Source organism: Polypterus senegalus, chromosome 7 (assembly GCF_016835505.1).
Source record: "Polypterus senegalus isolate Bchr_013 chromosome 7, ASM1683550v1, whole genome shotgun sequence".
NCBI classification, from domain to species: domain Eukaryota; kingdom Metazoa; phylum Chordata; class Cladistia; order Polypteriformes; family Polypteridae; genus Polypterus; species Polypterus senegalus.
In genome coordinates, this window is record NC_053160.1 from 149,213,689 (window position 1) to 149,233,956 (window position 20,268).

Here is a 20,268-nt window from a genome sequence, read left to right on the forward strand (position 1 = left end):
CTCCACAGACAGACACACTGCTGATGGCTGTGCCCAAGGGGCCATCTGCCTCTCTGTCTCCTACTGTTAGTAATAAAAAATAATTACTGAAGACACTGAGAAAAGAAGGTTGTGAGGTGCAAATGAGGGAGAAGAGAACCAAGGAAAAGTTGGGGTGTCAAGCCAAAAAAACAAACAAAACTGGGCATGCAGTGGGCGCAACAGAAATAAGGCATAACAATTGTCTTCCTAGGCCTTGTAATTGTCTCTCTCGAGCAGATCTAGGTCAGGGAATTCCATTATGAGGGACTGCGTTCCCCACACTGAGATTCCATCTTCTGGGAGCCCATGAATTTATAGAAGAGGTGTGGATTAGCTGATGGTGGGCATGGCTCATTGGGGTGGCTTCTCATAGCTACGGAGGATAAAAGAGGACACATTGTTTGCTTTGGTGCCCCCTCTTGCCCCAGTGGGGTATTGTATATCTTGTCTGAACCTGGATGGTGATCCCCAAATGCCCATGCATGACAAGGAACTATAACCTATTTATCCTAACACAATACACAGTGTATCAGGTCATCAAAAATATAATTTACTTTATGCTTATTGTATCAGTAGATCTGGAGCAAGGTTTTGTATTCAAATGGATAAATATTCCCAAAACATTTACCTAAGCCTTGTTCAAGCTGTAGCAGTTTTGTAGGGATTACAGTGTCATATTGGTTCTGTTGTATACATTTAAAGTCAAGCACACATTTTTCTTAACAAAACTGATGAACTGAACGATGTTCAGTCTCCTGTCCATAAATATGCTGCATAGAACAGCCAATTCTGCAGCATGCTGCAGGCAAATCCATTGTTTAAATATATATTGTTGAAATTTGAAATGTATATACAGTACATTATATTATCAAATGTAAAGGTTTATTTTATAAAACATTGCATTGAATGTAAACAGGGATGGTGTGTTAGTGTATTACATGCTACTCTGACCTCACAACTGTGAGTCATGGATATAGATCTTGGTCTGGGCACAGCTTTTGTGGAGTTTAAACCCCTCCCTATGGCCACTTTGGTTTTCTTTGGGGCCCTTTTTTTTCCCTCCCACATCCCAAGGATACGTGCACAGGGTAATCGTATGCTCTATGTTAGTCCAGTGTGACTAAGTGAGGTTGTGTGTTTGAGTGTGCACGGTGATGGGTTGTTTTTTTTTTTTGTTGTTCCTGATGGACAACATGTAAAACTTTTACCAGATTTGAGAAGGAATTTCCTATGAATATTATGTATTCTACAGCTGGCTGCTGTTTTCTTAAGAATAACATATTCATTTACTTTTTATGTTTTTAGGTTTATTTTTAAACTGTCAGTCTCTCATTTCTTCTCCAAGCTAAGACTGCTTCAGCGTTGTAGTGTCACACAGTTGCCAGTGTCAAACATTACATGACGTTTTACACACTATTTTTCTATATATTTTCTGAGCTTGTGTTGTCTTCTGTGCTCCTGTTGTTCTTTCTTCTTTTCAGGTCAACTTTATTATTTCCCTTTTTTTCAGATACCTGGTGTTTTAATTTGCTCTTTAGGAGCTAGTTTATTTCTGACCTGCATTCAACATTTGATTATATAGTGTCAGGTAAGTGAGGCAAACTCCTGCTTAGTTCTATGAAAAGCTCTTTTTTATTAGCCTGCCACTGGAATTTACTGGGAAGTTTCACTGCAAGTGAAACCTTTTAACTCAGCAGTACATTTTGTGACTTCTATAACAATGTTTTTAATAAGCTAGCAATGCTTTGATATATAAAAAAACACGCCTTATAAAAATACAGGAATTGGCTAAAAGCAGTTGTCAAAAATATTTATTCTACCAAGAGCTGGAAAAATTGTCAAGCCATTTGGGAGTAATGTCAGAACCAGGAACTGCAATTATTTACAAAATAAAACAAGTAGCACCAAAAACAGAAGAAACTAAATTGACCATAAGCACCAAAATCTAAATGATTACTTAAAAAGGGGAGAAATAACTCAGGATTTCACAAAACATAATGATAATAAAAATACAGGTCAAATCAAAAGTATACAGTGCAAGTAGTAATGGAGATAAAGCCCATCCCTGTGGAGTCCTTAGCGCCCCAACTTGTGTTTTGGTTAACGTTTTCAATTGTAAAACAGTTAATTTTGAACATAAAAAATTATTTTGGTCCTTTCTTTAAACATTATGTGTTATCAGCCTACCTTTGCATCCTTTTGAGCTTTAGAGCAAATTAGATCCCCAGTAATTTGAATGTTGCTTAAGGAAGATTTGGGATCTCTTAGATTTTCAGAATAACCACCTAAAGGCATCTACTGACTTAGGCATAGAATTTCCATGTTTAATAAGATGAAAATATTATTAAAGAAAAATACTCTGTAAATGAAAGTACACCAATTACATTCTTATATTATAACATTTACTTCTTTCATCTGTTTTTGTCCAAAGTCAGTTTAGCTTTATGCAGGCTAAACACTATATGTGGCTTAAGGCACAATTTATAGATTTTTTTTTTTTTTTGAAAAAAGACCATAATAGAATTTAACTTAGATGAAAAAAAAACTGTTTCACTCTAATTAATTGGATAGTTCTAATTTCTCTAGTTAGGATTTTAATGCCCTAAGTGCTTCAAAATGGCTGGCTACAGACTTTATTGTCTTGAATGTAAATGACAAAATACACTGGCTATGTTTTTCAGCAAGAAATATTTAGTTATTGCTTTGTTTAGTGGCCATCCATTTAGAATATTACAGATAAAAGTTACATGATAATGAAATGATGCTTCCAATTTTTATTCATCAGTGGATAGATGCCAGATGTTGGATTGCAGAGGCACAGTGTATCCTGGTTTTCATTTTACTTTTCTGTCAATTAATCTGAATGCTGCTGTCGGTCTAGACAGAAGTTAGCTTTTCACTTCAGCCGCAAATGCGTGCACTGAGAAATGGTTGACCTGCTCTAATGGCTTTAGCGATCTGTTACATTCATTTCTAGTGTATTACTAATTTGTACAATGCCTGCACATATATTTTAAATTCTCTTTTCTCCAGTCCTGCAGACAAGAACAAGACTGGCAGATTACTGTAAGAAAACTGCAGCTTCCTATTAGGCAAGTCGATAATTAAGAGGTCACGCAAATAAATGACACAGTGCAACTTTTTTGGAATGAACAAAAAAAAAAAGCTGATCATGCCAGTTATCTTAGAGATAACATATGGATAATGGCTTTGATTTATTTATTTATGTTTGTATGTATTTATTTATTTTTGAAAATGGATGTTTCTGCTTCATAGTTGAATTCCCAATGCATTTAACAGTTTACGTTGTGTGCTTTATGTTTCCTCTAGAGACTCCCTGAAATAGTTAATTACTTCTTGCACAACAAAGAATCAAGTGTCCATGCCAGAAACTGGTGCTTTTGCAGCTGAGCTCATACTTGGTCAGTGTAGGCTTTTGTATTTGCCTGCTTTATGTATTTTTTAACAGTTGGTTTATTGCATTACATAAACAGCATTCAGTGAATCTACTGAAGGGAACAGTTCCTGATTTAACAAAGAGAAGGAAGCTCTTTTCTTAATATTTAAAAAAAGCAATGCAGCCATATTTTTCTCCCCCAGATGCCCTTGCATAACATTTCTTTCACAAATGGTGCTGAGATAAAAATCAATTTCATGCCCTGGAAATTTTTCTGCTGGTGGATTACGCCCTACCCAATGCTCAGGCCAAGAGGAAAATTCCAACATTTTAGTTGGGAATGGCAAAAGGCATCCATGCATAAGAAACAAGAAATTCATGCCATTAGTTTGGATTCTTTCATGCAAATGCTGTTGCATTTCTATGTTAATAGGAATGTCTTCAAATTACACAAATCTGTATATTACATTGTATCTGCCTATGACTGATTGTGTCACATATTTTGTTGGATATTCTATTTTTATTATGATTTAATTTATACAGTGCCACCTTCTATTAGCATGCTAAAACAGCTGTAAGATCATGGCTCTGTATGTCCCAGATTGTACACAATCCTGCCATTTCCAATATTATTTTAGAGTTTTGTGTTCTAATGTGCTGTACCTGCCCTGCACAGTGGCTCGGTGATTAGTGCTGCCGACTGACATTTGCAGGAGCCTGCATTCTTGTCCTCACCTATTCCTTTATCTGTCTATGTGCAGTTTGCACATTCCCCTCACACCTCCATCGACTCTGGTTTTGCTCCCACATGCCAAACATGTACACATAAGGTGGACTGGCAACGCTAAGATGTCAATGTGTGTGTAGATGTGCTCAACGATGGACTGGCAACTGTACTGTGTAACCCCTATTTCTGCCAGATTAGGCTCTGGCTGCCATTTACATGAATTTACATACGGTAAGTGTGTTCAGTAAATGGATGGATGGATATTGTTCACCAGTAAGTAAAATCCAATTCCTTAGATAATAAAGAGAATGAATTGTCTTTATCATCTTAAATGTTGCAAATTAAAAAATAATTTACATTAAATTAAGGGAACTTCCAGTAATAATTTTCAGGATGAAAGCATAAACAACCCAGAACTAGAGTAAGTAATAATAACTATGCTTGATAGCGTTACTTCACGAAATTCCCTTTCTTTTAATTTTTTTTTTGTTAAATGACTTAAATTCACCACTAAGGTTAGAGGTATTTCAGATTTATTGCATCGTTAAAGCATTTTTGATGTGAAAAGGCTAATCAGCCCAAAAACCTCATTAATCCCATTTACTCTCTCCAAAATAACATTGTTGGATTTTGAAGGTCCCCAAAGTACGAGGGGGAGTCGAGCTATAAATAGAAAGTGGGATTTATTAGAAAATGGAATGAACCTTAACAAAACTGATAACGACATTTCTCAGTGTAGTTGTCACCCTTCTCAATGCACTTGTGCCACCTGCCTGGAAGTGCCTGGAATCCAGCAGAAGAAAAGGTTTTGTCCTGTCCTCGCAGCCACTCGTGCACCCAATTACGCCTGCCGACACACTGCTAAGAACACCAAGGCTTGTCTGAAGAAGCGGAAGTGTGAGGTATTGCCACATCCTCCTTATTCACCTGATTTGTCATCGTGTGATTTCCACCTTTTAGGACTGCTAAAAAAACATCTGGGTGGTCATCGATTCAGGACAGATAACGATGTGAAGAAAGCAGTGCACAAGTGGCTGTGAGGACAAGACAAAATCTTTTATTCTGCTGGAATCCAGGCACTTCCAGGTAGGTGGCACAAGTGCATTGAGAAGGGTGGAGACTACACTGAGAAATGTCATTATCAGTTTTGTTAGGGTTCATTCCATTTTCTAATAAATCCCACTTTATAACTTTAGCTTGACTCCCCCTCATATCAGTATCTACCACAGTACTGTACTTGGTAACTTATTTCACGTATTTATGGTTGTCTGAGTGTGAGTATAGATTGATACATTGTCCAATTAGACTCCCATTTCCACTGTGAGGGATGTGCCCTGCACAGTTTAACTGTAAAGCTGACACATAAAGATGTTCTCATCTCTCTTGTATATCGTTCTACTCCTGTCCTTTTTGACTTACATCTACAACAGCAAGTCATCCTTGTGATTGTGGCCCAAGCATCAAATATCCTGTACCCCATGTCCCAATACAACTTGGACAATCAAATGCATCTTGTATATAACTAAAACCTGTTGGAATTACCCAAAGTGCCAATCTATGGAGACACCACCAGTCAAAGACAGGATGATACCAAGACAAGATATAGAAAACATTAAGTCAATAAAAGAAAATAAATAATAATAACTCATTTGTAAATAACAGTACCATTCATTTAGCAGCCATGTTCATAGAAAACAATAGCTGCATGATTCATCATATTACCCATCCCAGTGTATGATTAAATAATGCTGGTCACAAACATTTACTCTTACCCAATACAATGATTAAACACAAACAGGGTTGGTAAAATTAGTGGGAAATACTATCTGCTTCAGGGTGAAGTATCCCAATATACCCATCACCACCATTAAGGTATAAGTATGTAGATTACTAAGGGCATCGGGATTGTGGCTGCTATAAATTCTGGTTTTGGAAGACAATCACATATCCAATACCACCAGTTTACCTTAATTACACCCTCCAGAACAATAACTGTCACTGTTTGCCATCCATATTTGTTAAAGCAGCCCCCTGTACTTTCCTTCACTTCTCATTGTGCTCTTTAGTGTGATGATTTTTAGGTCATTAGACTATAGAGCACAAAAGCAATTTGTTCAGTGCCTACCACTGGCTTATCCTTTAAGTCTCGTTGGGTTACACGGCCTCAGGTTTGCTCACAAAGTACAAATAAGGAACGGCTGGCACGGCTGTATTATGACTATAGGCAAGTTTTTGAATACCCCTTTCCCTACACTACTTTTTAATACTACCTTGTACAGTTGAGATATGCCTGAATAACAATGCTACTTGTGCACAAGTGTTGTTCTAGTGTTGTTCAGCTATTTACATATATTTGGGATGGTCTGTTTGCTTTTGTTTCTCTTCATTATTACTCATTGTTTAACTTAATATTTTTCTCCAAAGAATCAACTTTTTCAAGTGAATTGTAGTTCTGTAGTAGTGTACGGCTCTCAGAGATCTTCTGAGACAGGTTGTTCTCCTCCATTACTTGCTGTTGCCTTCTGCTGTTATTACAACTGCCAAGGTGAAAGGTGGCCTTTGACTTTAGGGGGTTTTATTTGTCAATTGGTGCGTTGTTACTGTTAAGGTGGTAAATTGATTGACCATCATCATTTTGTTTGTTCTTTATTGTTCAATGTATTATTGGATTTGATTTATTTAAAAATGTATTAATTGAAAAGAACTGTGTCTATACAAAATTATTTTACCAAATAACATGTCACCTTGTTTACACACAGGCCAGTTTGATTGGGAGCGTGTCAACATCAGTTTTACTACCATGATAGTTCTATAAGGATGCCTGAGGCTGCTGGGAATATTGGAGCTGTTGAAATGAGACGCTTTGTCTAAGTATTGATTAGTACTTTAGTCTCTGCTGGAAACACAATTAAAGTTTAGGTGATTTGGTTAATGCATTACATTTTTATCTGGATTTTTTTTTAAGTGTTTAAGAAAATACAGTATAGAAGTAGATATGTGGATGGATCTTGCAATATGGAAAGTAAGAAAGTTAGGCCCTGTGTTAAGTTTGAACATTCTGCCTGTGTCTCTGTGGGTTTTTCTTTCGCTGCTCCAGTTTTCTTCTCTCAGCCTAAAGACTTACAAAATCCGGTTGATTGATCACTCTGAACTGGCCCAATGTACAGTAAGTGGGTGTGGGTGTATGCCCTGCAGTGGATTGGTACGTCCTTTTATTGTTTATCCTGCCTTGCACTCAGTGTTCCTAGGTTAGGCTTTAACACCCTAAATTAATTAAAGCAGATTACAAAATAGATGCATGAATTGCATTTTTAATTATATACATATTTTCTCAACAAATCAAGTCACAAGTAGATGTGGCAAAATGTAACTTTATCTTTCTTTTAAAGAAATGCCCACAACTGATGTAAAAATGTTTTTTTCTTTTCCTCAGAGCTTGTGCTGTGGTACAGCAAAACTCTAAAGGTATTGCATCATTCACTTCTTGGACTAAGACGCCTACTTAATATTTTTCGTGGGAGAAATGCAGAACTGGAAAACCTTTACATATTGAAGTTAGAGGGTGTTTCAAAAAAGAATAAACATAAGTGATATTTATTTCTTATTCCACTTTTTCCTGTATTCACCGCTGATTGTGGTAAATGGTGTGTCTTTAATTCATTTTATAAACTGAGCTGGACCACTGATTTGCACTTACAATACAGTATGAAGAATTCCAGCAGCACTGACTTAAAATGTTGAATGTACAGTCAGGGTCAGCTCCAGTGTATCTCACAATTGTTGATGGTGATGTAGAGATGGGTCTCTACTCTGACAACCTCTTTCTATCTCATCCCATAGATGTTTGAAGATAAATTGGGTGACTAGGGAATTCCTTGTTAGGTTTATAGGAGCAGTTTAGGTTTTCCCTTTGTTCATCCTTCAAAAAAATGCGGATACACTTGTTACACTGGTAAGAATGAAAGAATGAAACCTCCAGCAGGATTGTACTTCTGTACTTTCAAGCCCAGTGTCTTTCTACATTAAAACCACTAACATTTTCAGCTTTGCCCATTCTCTTTTAGTGTTGCACTCACTCACAATATGTAGGTAGCTCTCTAATAGACTGATATAATGTTGCCTACAGCTATGATATTGTCATTGACTAAGCATGTACTTACTGTACATAGGAAGGTCAGGTGTATCTAAAATACAGAGCAAGTGTTCAAAATATGAAATAAATGACTCAAGGGAATGATTAAGGAAGGTTTAATCCAATGTATCAAAAGAATAGCTTGAACAAAGTGAACTTTGCAGCCCCTCCAGGCCTAACTATACAAATATTTATACTTATTATCAGGTGTGGAGGCTTCTCCACTTTCCCAACCTCAAAAAAAAAAAACAAAAAAAAAAACAAAATCACACCCCTTTAACTGAAATCTCCTCCTTTTTCCAGACTATGGTCAGACTAACATTAAGAGTACAAAAACAGGCTAAGATAAATCTTACAGTGGTAGGGAGTGGCCTTCAAACTCCACTGTAGTATTATATTACGGGTTGCCTTAACATTTCCATTTAAGGGCTGGCCTTCTGGAGCTATGGGTATCCTAGATCAGAATGTCTTCTTGCAGTCTGCATTATGGAGGGAGATGAAGGAAGATTTCAGGCTGGCTGCTCTTTATGCTGAACACTCCATTCCTTTTAGGGAGTCTGCAGTGACACTTAATGACTTGGGAAAATTGTGTCAAACCATAGTCAGTTCTTCAAGACCTTACTCTCTTGATTTTCAGGCACCTGTCCTCTACAGGGCGGCACAGTGGTGCAGTAGTAGCACCGCAGCTTCACAGTAAGTAGACCAGGGATCGCATCCCAGATCCTCTCTGCATGGAGTTTGCATGTTCTCCCTGTGTCTCTGTGGGTTTCCTCCAAGTGCTCCGTTTCCTCCCACAGTCCAAAGACATGCAGGTTAGGTGAAATGGCGATCCTAAATTGGTCCTATTGAGTGTCTGGGGTGGATATGTGTGTGTGTTCACCTTGTTATGGACTGGCACCCTGTACAGGGTTTGTTGCTGCCTTGTACCCTATGCTAGCTGAGATAGGCTTCAGCAGACCACTCTGACCCTATTCAGGACTAAGAGGATTAGAAAATGACTGACTGTCCTCTACAGTCTTATATACATGTTATAGCTTTTCCACCCAGGGATCCATTCTCACTCTGTTCTCTCACTGCACTGTAGAAGAGGATTTCACTAAGTGGCACAGATAAGGCTTTTGATCTCCAGGAAGATCCCTGTGTGCACACAATTGCCTCATTCTCCAGTGTGGCAGTCTGTTTTTATTTAGCTCCGATTGGGACAATTTCTTGACCTTATAAGAAACATAAGAAATTTGACAAAAGTGAGGAGATCATTCATTCCATCAAGCTAATGGCTAAGCTGTCCCGATATCTCATCGAGATTCTTCCTAAAGGTTGTCAGTGTTTCTGCTTCAACTCCACATCCTGGTAGTTTGTTCCAGAGTCCCACAATACTTTGAATAAAGAAGTGCATCTTGGCTTCAGTCTTAAATGCACTTCCCCTTAATTTCCACTTATGTCTTAAAGTATGCGATTCACCCTTAAGCTGAAGGAACATTGCAGGATCTACTTTATCAATGCATTCGAAGATTTTAAATACCTTGATTAGGTCCCCACTGCTCAAGAATAAACAGGTTTGATTCTATGAGTCTGTCACAGTAGGACATGTCCTTAAATCCTGGGATTGCACTTGGTTGTTTTCCTCTGCAAAGCTTCAAGTGCTGCTGTGTCTTTTTTGTATTATAGTGACCAGAAGTGCACACAACATCCAGACGTGGTCTTATTAGTATATTATATAGTTTGAGCATAATGTCCCTTGACTTAAATTCAACAGTTTTTATGATATAACCTAACATTTTATTTTCGTTTTTAATTTGTCTGGTACACTGCTTAGTCGATGAAAACATTGTGCCAACACAAACCCCTAAATAACTTTTCAAAGGATGCTTCCTATATGACAGTGTCTCTCATCTTGTATTTTTAATAGATGTTTCTTTTGCCCACATGTAGCACTTTGCACTGTTCTACATTAAACTGCATTTTCCAGGTATCTGCCCAGTTCTGAAGCTTGTCCAGGTCTTTTTAAATTCTGTTTGCTGCCTCCTTGATGTCTGAAGTATATCTTTTACCCTGTCAATCTTGCCACCATGACAACCTACTATATATCTATATTCTTTTTCCCAAGAAAGGAAAACTTCTAAAATTTTCCTTAGCTAATCATGTCTTTGATGTGGTGTGTACAGCTGGCTAAAGATGAAAAAACATATAGGCACGTATTAAACTGACAAAGTATAATCTCTAAGCAAAGGCGGCAGTAAGGATGCCTTACTTTCAAAGAGCTCATATTTTGTCTATAAATATTCTGCTTTTGTTGCTTCATCATTAAGGATCACATATAAACTACCTGCCTTGGCTTTAACACATATATCTGTAGCTTCTTTCAAATATTCAATCTTAATGTTTCTTTTTCATTTAATTAATATCAGTAGGATGTGTGGTTTATTCAAATAGTGGCTCTTGACTGCTGCTTTTAATTAAACATTGAAATATATGATCCAGACATCTAGAGAAATGTAAAAAAAAGCATTTCTGCGATGCACAACAGCTTGACTTCTACTCTGTCTACGAGACCAACTGCATTGAAATGAAGAATACAATGAAGAATATACAGTATTAGGTAGAATGCCCAGTGGGGGCTGGGTGGTCTTTTGGCCTGGAACCCCTGCAGATTTTGTATTTTTTCCTTCAGCCTCAGAATCTTTTTTTTCTAGCCTCCCTGGCCATCTGACCAGAAGATCAAACTTATCTTAATGGACATAAAAAAAAAAACTTATCTTCAAATTAGGATTATACTTCTTGTATGTCTGCATTATGTAAGTTCATACAGTATTATAAAATATTTTCTATATATTTATTTAATCATATATAACTATTTCTAACTTGCTGTTTTTTTTTTCTCTTGTAACCTTTCTTTCATATTGTGTAAAGCACTTTAAGCTACATTCCTTAAACGGAAATGTGCTACAGAAATAAAAATGCTGTTTTTGTTGACTTCACCTTGGAAATGTATATACAGTGATACCTTGGCTAATACATTTCTACACCTGTCCTCTGGTCTGTCTTAGCACAAAAGGTGAGTGGATGCTCAGGTGGGAAAAGGTTTCCATGGACCGAGGCAGGTCCAACATGGTGCAAGGTAACCCCACAGGGTTCAAAGGAGCCCTCAAGGAATGGGAGACACTCAGTGTCAGAAAGATATATGGTGTTGCCTTGTAAGTGTAAAAAACATGGCAGGAGCACATGGAATGTAAGAGAATGAGATGTGAGCAGTACAGAAGTACAATGTATGCTGTGTTCCCAGAGGATGCTAGATTGCAGGCAACCCAGTAGTTACTAGGGGTCTCATCAACACTGAAAAAAGTATAATATTGATGTTGTTCACTCAACGTACATTTTCTCTTTTAAGCAACATAAGATTAGTCATTTAGTGTTGTAGCTTGAAATATTTGGTTTCAGATCTCAATCAAAGTAAAAAAAAAACTTGTTTGTAACAAAGTAAGTTATGGTGGAGGGAAGCAACATACAAGTCCTATTTCAGTTAACCTAATATTTTAGGTTGTTCGTGTGTTGCGTGGGAGGGGCCGTTTGTGTATTCTTCCGGTCGAACTTTCCAGTGTGCTGGCTTTCCAACTGCCAGAAAAGAAGAACACTTTCCTGAGTGTAGTGGACGTGGCTATACAGGTCTGATCATTTTCAGCAGCAGACTTTTATAATGGACGATTTCTGGTAAGTAACCCTGTTTCTCAACTGTTAATTTTAAGTATTAGAACTCGTAATAAAACATCCTTTCAAGAAAGCTGTAGAAACGTTTAATAAGTTTTTGTTGTATATTTAAGACTAGCAAAATACCAGCGCTTCGCAGGAGAAGTAGTGTGTTAAAGAAGCAATGAAAAAGAAAAGGAAACATTTTGAAAATAACGTAATATGATTGTCAATGTAATTGTTTTGTCACTGTTGTGAGTGATGAGTGTTGTTGTCATATATATATATATATATATATATATATATATACACACCATATATATACATGTATATATATTTATTTATTTACAGACACACACATAAACATATATATATACATATCTATACATATACACATATATACACATATATACATACACATATATATATATCTACATATATACACATACATATACATACACACATACATACATACATACACACACATATATACACAAACATATATATATATATATATACATACATACACACACATATATAAACATATATATACATATACATACATATCTACATATATACACACACAGCTATTTCGTATCAGTGCAATACGCTGCTTGTTAAAACGGATAACTCCCGGTCTTACGTGCAAGTCTGCGTGGATATTATGAATTATTGTATTTGTTCAAGTTCTTTTTAAATTTTAAATAGAAGGAATTTTTATTTAGTCGACAGAAATATCTTTGGTAGGAATGGTAAAAACAGACAGGAATATTATTCCTGAATAAATCAACTCAAAACTTAAACAAATTATAATATTTTGCTCTCCATAAAAATATATCCTGTCTAAATTATACAAGTTAGAAATAAAGTAAACGTTAAAAGAACAAACATTCAAATTTCTTTACTCTTATGTAATTTAATATAAAAATAAACTTAGATTTTAAATATCCCAAAAGATTTTGCTCTCCATAAAAATATATCCTGTCAAAATTATACAAATTCAAATATGAACATGCTGCATAACAAAACCTGGAAATATAAATAAAATGTGTTCCTTTCAGCAATAACAAATCAAATCATTCAGTTGTCTTTGCTCATATGTCATTTTAGAGCTGGACGCCTGGCATCTTTTTTTGGCAACAGGTTCGTTTATGTTTGGTGTGAGGTTCTGTGTTGTGGAGATTCTCAGGATGGATTGCAGGTGCTCATCAGTGAGGCGACTCCTGTGTGCTGTTTTGTTAGTCTTTATCACTGAGAAGAGCTTCTCACACAGATATGTGCTACCAAACATGCACAAGGTTCGAGCCGCATGTAGACGGACTTTTTGTTCTTCAAAGTCACCAAAGCGCCGCGCAAACTCAGTGCGCAGTGCGCTCAGTTTATCAGCAAAGTGCGTATTTGGGAACACCGTAGTGACGACTTGGTTTAACATTACTTGGCAACAGGGTTGCACTGGTGCATTTGTGTCTCCCATAAAAGCAGCTTCACTTGAAATCACTTTGTGATTGTGCACGGTAAAACGTCCGCTGAAGTGTCAGATTCTTATTTAATTCTTCTGCTTTCTGTATCTTCTGCATTGCATTCAGGTTACCCTGTATTTTGTCTCATAGTGCCGTCTTAGATTAAATTCTGTAATTACAGCCACATTAGCTCCACAAATGAGACACACGGGTTCAGTAAACATATACTCAGCCTCCCATCGGTTTTTAAAGGCTCTATTTTCAGAATCAACTTTTCTCTTCAGCATCGTGTGAGCTAGCTTCGCAATAACTTGCAGCATCAAAAGCTAGACTTGATTAACGTGGTAAGTGTTCGGCCAAGGCAGCTGAAGCGCTGCATTATGGGATCTGTAGTTTATTGTGTTACCAGCGCTTCATATACCCGGGCCATTAATAACAATAATACAGTATATAAAATGATCTCGGGCGGATATAATTACACGCCGGGCGGATGTGGCCTGCCCTTGAGTTTGACACATATGGAGTAAATAGAACTTAAAAGATATATTTTTCAAATGTGATCGCAATTCAGATAGAGTTGACGCACTACAGCCTGCATGCCTCAATAAGTCATCCTCCCTCGCTCTTACTTTTTACCGCTCATCTAATGAATACACTGAGTATGGCTTTACCAAAACAATCATTGATGGCGAATAAAGTATCCATTATTCGAGTATGTAGTTCGGGATATATATATACATATATATATACCCGCGTATCGCAGCGGAGAAGTAGTGTGTTAAAAAAGCTAGAAAAAGAAAAGGGAACATTTTAAAAATAACGTAACATGACTGTCAATATACAGTATTTGTTTTGTGAGTGTTACTGAGTGTTGCTGTCATCAATGATTTGATTATCATTATTTCTTTCAATCAGGTTCGTATTTGTAGGATGTGTTGTGTTCAAGTTACATTCCGTGTTTGTCAATCGTTGTAAAGATGACAGGTTTCATTCATCGATTCATTTATTACTGCATCAATAAACAGCTCGTCTTCTTCTTTATCTGAGACCTGACACACTGCATGCACGGGTTTTTTACACTGTCTTCCTTTAGCGGGACATTGACTTTTTCCACCGTGTGCTTTGTTTCCGCAGTAGCTGGATTTATGAATATGCTTGTATCAGACGCTTCATATTTTTGCTGCCTTTTCAATTGTGTAATTCGGTTTTGTTCAGCGCTCTTTGGAACTGTTGCTTTTATCTGTGCACTGCGCCAGTTCACGTGAGCCGCTCGGTGTACATGCATCGAAGGTTCCCAGCTGTGCTGGTGCCATCTCGTGCTATGTCCATGGCTGTATTTAATGTTACCTTAGTCCTGGCACTTAAAACTTTCTCTCGCAGTTTCGCTGAGTTTGTGTCAAACACCCCCCTGACCATCTCATCTTCCTCTCCATAAGCACAGTCCTTCGCCCGTGAATATTTAGTGGGAGTTTGCTATTGGATTGCCGCTGACGGACGGCCTTATATGGGCAGGCACTAAATTACAAACGCCAGCGGCAGCCTGTCTATGAACTTAATTTAAAGTGTAGGTTTACATCGTGCTTTGTTTCCGAAGTAGCAGAAATCATGAATATGGTTGTATATGTCACTCGCTCGCTTCTTATTGTTTCGCTGCCTTCTCAATTATATAATGCATGTCTTCCTGGTTTTCTATGTACTGCGTGATTACGTGGAGGCGTGATGATGTCACACGAAACTCCGCCCCCACGGCGTTCAAGATCATCTCCATTACAGTAAATGGAGAAAAACAGCTTCCAGTTATGACCATTACGCGTAGAATTTCAATATAAAACCTGCCCAACTTTTGTAAGGAAGCTGTAAGGAATGAACCTGCCAAATGTTAGCCTTCTACCTACACGGGAAGTTGGAGAATTAGTGATGAGTCAGTGAGTGAGTGAGTGAGTGAGTGAGGGCTTTGCCTTTTATTAGTATAGATAGATTTACACTACAAAATGCTTGTGTATTTGCACTAGATTTTTAAATAAATGTAAAAAAGTACAGCATTGGAATGTGTTATGTTCATAATATTTCTAATAGAATAAAAACAGGTTACGACCAATAAACCATTTTAAATTGTAACAACTTAAAAAACAGATTTACTTCAGTATAAAACAAGTGAATTGCATCCAATCACTCTAAATGAGTTGCCTCAACTTAAAAATTGTGGGCTCAATAAGATGAAAAGAATTATATTGATTCAGTGTGAATTATTACCTTAATTATTTTAAGTTGAATGGAGGTTATACTTTTTTCAGTCTATAAAATCTTGTTTAGATCCCATACTAAAACGTTGCTTATGTTCAAAAGGCAAAAACAGCCTATACAAACAAACAAAAACAAAAGGATTTATAACACTGTACGTACGCCACATGATACGCAAAGTTCCTTTATAAAACTCAAATCAACCAAAACTTTTACACTCATCCCTGCGCTTTTAGCCACTCCCTGGCACTGCCCACCAGTAATAATGAATGGCTTAAAAATGCCTTTTTTGGAGTATTCATTATCTAATTACTGTATAAATTTGGCCATGTCAATGGGTGGTGTGTTTACTACAAACTATTGGAGAAGACAAACAGCAAAACGTCAGTGAATGTGAACTTGAGGTATTACTGACTGAAGTGGAGAACCTCCAAAACGTCCCTTTTGCTGGTCTTTCTCACAAATAAAAGAAAAACAACACATGCAAGAGGGGGAGCAGCTAAGTGGAAGGAGCAATAATATTGAACCATCCCAAAGTACCCAGACTGTCACCAGTTCAGAGCATGAATTGATCCATACTGTTTGGGCAGAACTCGGAGATATCAAACACATTGTTATTGAACTTCTAAAAAAATGAAATAATTTGCCAAGTACATATCAGCATTGTAATACATATAAATATCTTTACATTCGATGTGCACCATCCACACATCTTTTGAATTGCCACTGTGTTGATTTTCCTGAGGGATAGTGTTTGAGTTTTCCATGTGCTCATCTTTTCCCATTTGAGGTGGCAGAGACAGTCTATGTTTCTGAGATATTTTTTATGCACTACACAAGTACACCACAATGGGGTACAGCACTGTGGTAGGCTATACAGGGAGTGTGTTTTCAGGAGTCACAGTTTTTTGGCTCATGATGATGACTGTCTTATAAACCGATTTAGATTTCTTTAAGGCATCCTTCTGGAGTTGTCAGCTGAATTGGAACTTAGATTAGACTGAGACCATCACACGGACATCACAACATTAACTGTTCATTTACAGATTTTAACAACTGTACTTGACGGGTGCTTTTCATCGTGAACTGGTTGACCTGTCAGGAATGTCACAGTTATCCCTGAGCCATATTCATGCCTTCAGTATGGGATGGTATAATTAAGATGCTACAGTACCTAGATACATCCAATCTCCTTTCAGTCAGGGTGAGCAGACTGAAATCAAAAGGTAGTCTGCAGCAACTTCTAATTTTCCTAATGTAATTGGTGTAATTGACTGCACACGTTTAAATAAAGCTACACAGAATGAATTTGCTTTTGTAAACTGAAAGCACTTCCAATCAATGAATATACAACTAATACTGTATGTGATGCTCAAATATGTCTTATTAATGTTATTACAAGGTGGCTCGTCTCATCCCAGGATTCCTTTGTTTTACCAAACAGTGTGAGAAGCAGACTTCAAGGTCATGTTGTGTGTGGCTTTTTGGTAATGCTGCTATTGCCAGTTATGTCATGCAACAACCAGCACACTCTTTTTAGAGACAAAATACACAGGCTACACACTAAGGCAATTAGCATTAAGTATATGCATTAGCAGTTAATACTAACACACTGAAGAAAGATGTATTGATAGAAGATGTCAGTTAACTGTGATATAATTAATTGAAGAACATCAGAATTTAACGTATGTAACCACTGAAATGTGCAATAAAATTAGGTTTTTCTGCTCACTTTATTCTGCGGTGGGCTGACGCCCTGCCCGGGGTTTGTTTCCTGCCTTGCACCCTGTGTTGGCTGGGATTGGCTCCAGCAGACCCCTGTGACCCTGTAGTTGGGATATAGTGGGTTTTATGATGGATGGATGGATGTTCACTTTATTCTGGTAGTTGCCTCTAATGTCAACACCAAAAAAATATACATAGGTCTTATATTTGCTGTAATGTTAAGCCAATTTTCATCACAACTTTGTGTTTTATTAATCCTGACTTTTGTGTAAGAAATAGCTTATACATGTTTCCAAGCGTAAGTAAGTTTTATACACAAGGTCTCAGTTGCAGAAGGTCCGCACTTTATACAGAGGGTGAGGCCCAGGTGACAAATATTTTTTCTATTTATTCATCAGAGAGCACACACAACCAAGTTGGAATACATGTGACCGTGTTGTCCATCTAAGTGGATATGAGCCTAAAAGGCTTCTTGACATACTTATTTAGAATTTGGTTGCACTGTTTGTGAACCCACAGCATATATATTAAAATAACAACTAATTCATTATATGGATCACTTTGAAAAGCTTTTCTTGGAGTAGAATTTTTATGATATCATACATGTTCCCATTACATTTTAATATTTTGGTTGGCAGCTGTCTTTTTTGTCCTTCCATTAGTATTTTAAATATCTATAAATTCAGTGCTGGCAGAGTTCCTCTGTTACTTCTTCCAATTTTCAATCAAGTAGTCATACTTATTGCCACAGTTCAGTCACTTAAAAGTCACACAGGCCAACACAAGTGTAAAACATGTCTAGGTTCTATAAACTGAGATAAGTACTAAGGCCGCTTGGCGTCAGAAACAGATCCCAGAGGACAGGTGCGTGTGGAGTGTTGTGAGAAGTGTGAAATTGCTTGAACCACATTTCTCAGCTGAGACACGGCCAAATCCCTGGGAATCAAAATCTGTGCAAAATGATTTGGACAGGAACTGATTTGTGGGCTGTGCTCATAAGTTTTTATTAGATAAGTCACAATTTTTCAAAATCTTTTTTAGTAATGTTGCTTGATTATAAGAAAAATTATAGAAGTAAAATCTAAAACTGAACCTTGCCCTTCACCTGTTTTAAAATTCACCCTTAAGCATAATCTACACCATAAAGCCATGAAAACTAAGACATTATTCTGGAGAAAGGAAATTTTTACTGAGAAGTTTGAGAAACATTAAGAACCAAAGCTAATGTAGAAATGAACATTAAAGCAAGAAAAAGTCCAACTTTAACTGTATCACTATGTCTGAGCCAAAATGTTATTCATATTACTTTATAGTTATTTTCTCAATGCAAAATACTTTGAGAATTATGTTACGTCTATCCATCCAAATCTTTTATTTTCCAATCCTGTATATTCCATTACAAATTGAAGGGATTATGAAGAATATTGCAGCACCACTGGGCATAAGGTAGATACAATCCTGGATGGGACATCATGCTCGCAATTACTAATACAGGACAGATGTATACTTTCCAAAAACTTTACACACATGATTTGGGAATGTTGGAAAAAATTAGAGTACCATGACAAAGCCAGACTGAACAATGATGAGGATGAGGAACCTCCACTGGGGCAGGAATTGGGCAAGGATTAAACTCTGCTGTGAAGTATCAGTGCTGATCCTTGTACTGTTGTGCCACCTTATGTAATATACAGTAGGCTCTATAGTAATAAATGATTTTTTAATTGTATTACTATATTACGGATGGTGCATATGACTTATTCCAGCATAACCATTTAATAGCATAAGAGTTTTAACAGATGAGAAGTGGTGATTCAGTCCATTAAGTTTTTTAGTTTAGCTAATATTTAAGGTATCCCAAAATCTTATCAAGACATGTCTTAAAAAGTGTCATGGTATTCCCATTAACTCTTTCAGTTGTTCCAGGTTCAAATGACTCCTTGAGTAAAAAAATATTTCCTAACTGCTGCCTTACATGTGCATCACCTAAATGTCTTTAGTTTATGATTCACCGTTCAACTGAATGACTTCATCTTCCACAAGACTGAATGCTTATTTGAAAGTTATGCTTCAGAATGTACAAAAAGTAAACACCAACAACAAACATCTGGTGACAGGGTAGCTAGAGATGCTATCCCACAGCTTCAGAGTCCTCGGCTCAAATTCTAGCTTGAGTACTGTCTGTGAAGAGTTCTCACATTTTTTCAGTTGGCTTTGCTCCACAAACTTCAGTTGTCCTTCTGCATGCCCAAGATTAATGGTGAATGGTGAATCTATAATGGATACACATAAGTATATGAGGGTATGTGAACAAACATACACAATGGTGTGGCCACGTCCATGAACACCCTGCAACTATCGCAAACTTGATTAGAAAATTCATGATGGATAGAGAAGTATTAAAGCTTTAAGAATATGTTATACTTGCCATTAATTTCCTTTTGATTATTTCCAAATATTAAACATTAGAAGATAAATGTAAACTACAGAAGGTACTCTTATCTTTCCTTGTCACACGAAACATCCTAATTCATGTTTTACTCTATAAGAGCTCATTTAATTATATTAATAATATTCAGCCAATAATTTAACTGATAAAATTTTTAAATGTATGGTTCATTGCAAAAAAAAAATAAATTTCTGGTAACTTTTTATAGTTTAGGTTATTATTATTCTTATCATATGCTTAGGTGCATGAGAGTGTTATCGTCAGCATCTCTAGACCCACGAAATGAAATCCCAGGCTTGGTCACCATTTGTCTGAGACTTTCATATTTTCCTCCCAGCGTTTGTGTGGATTTTCTCCACCAGCTGTTTTGGTAGCCCCCTAAGCCTTCCATCCTGCATCCAAGTTACATGGCTGTTTATTTGGTCCAATGAC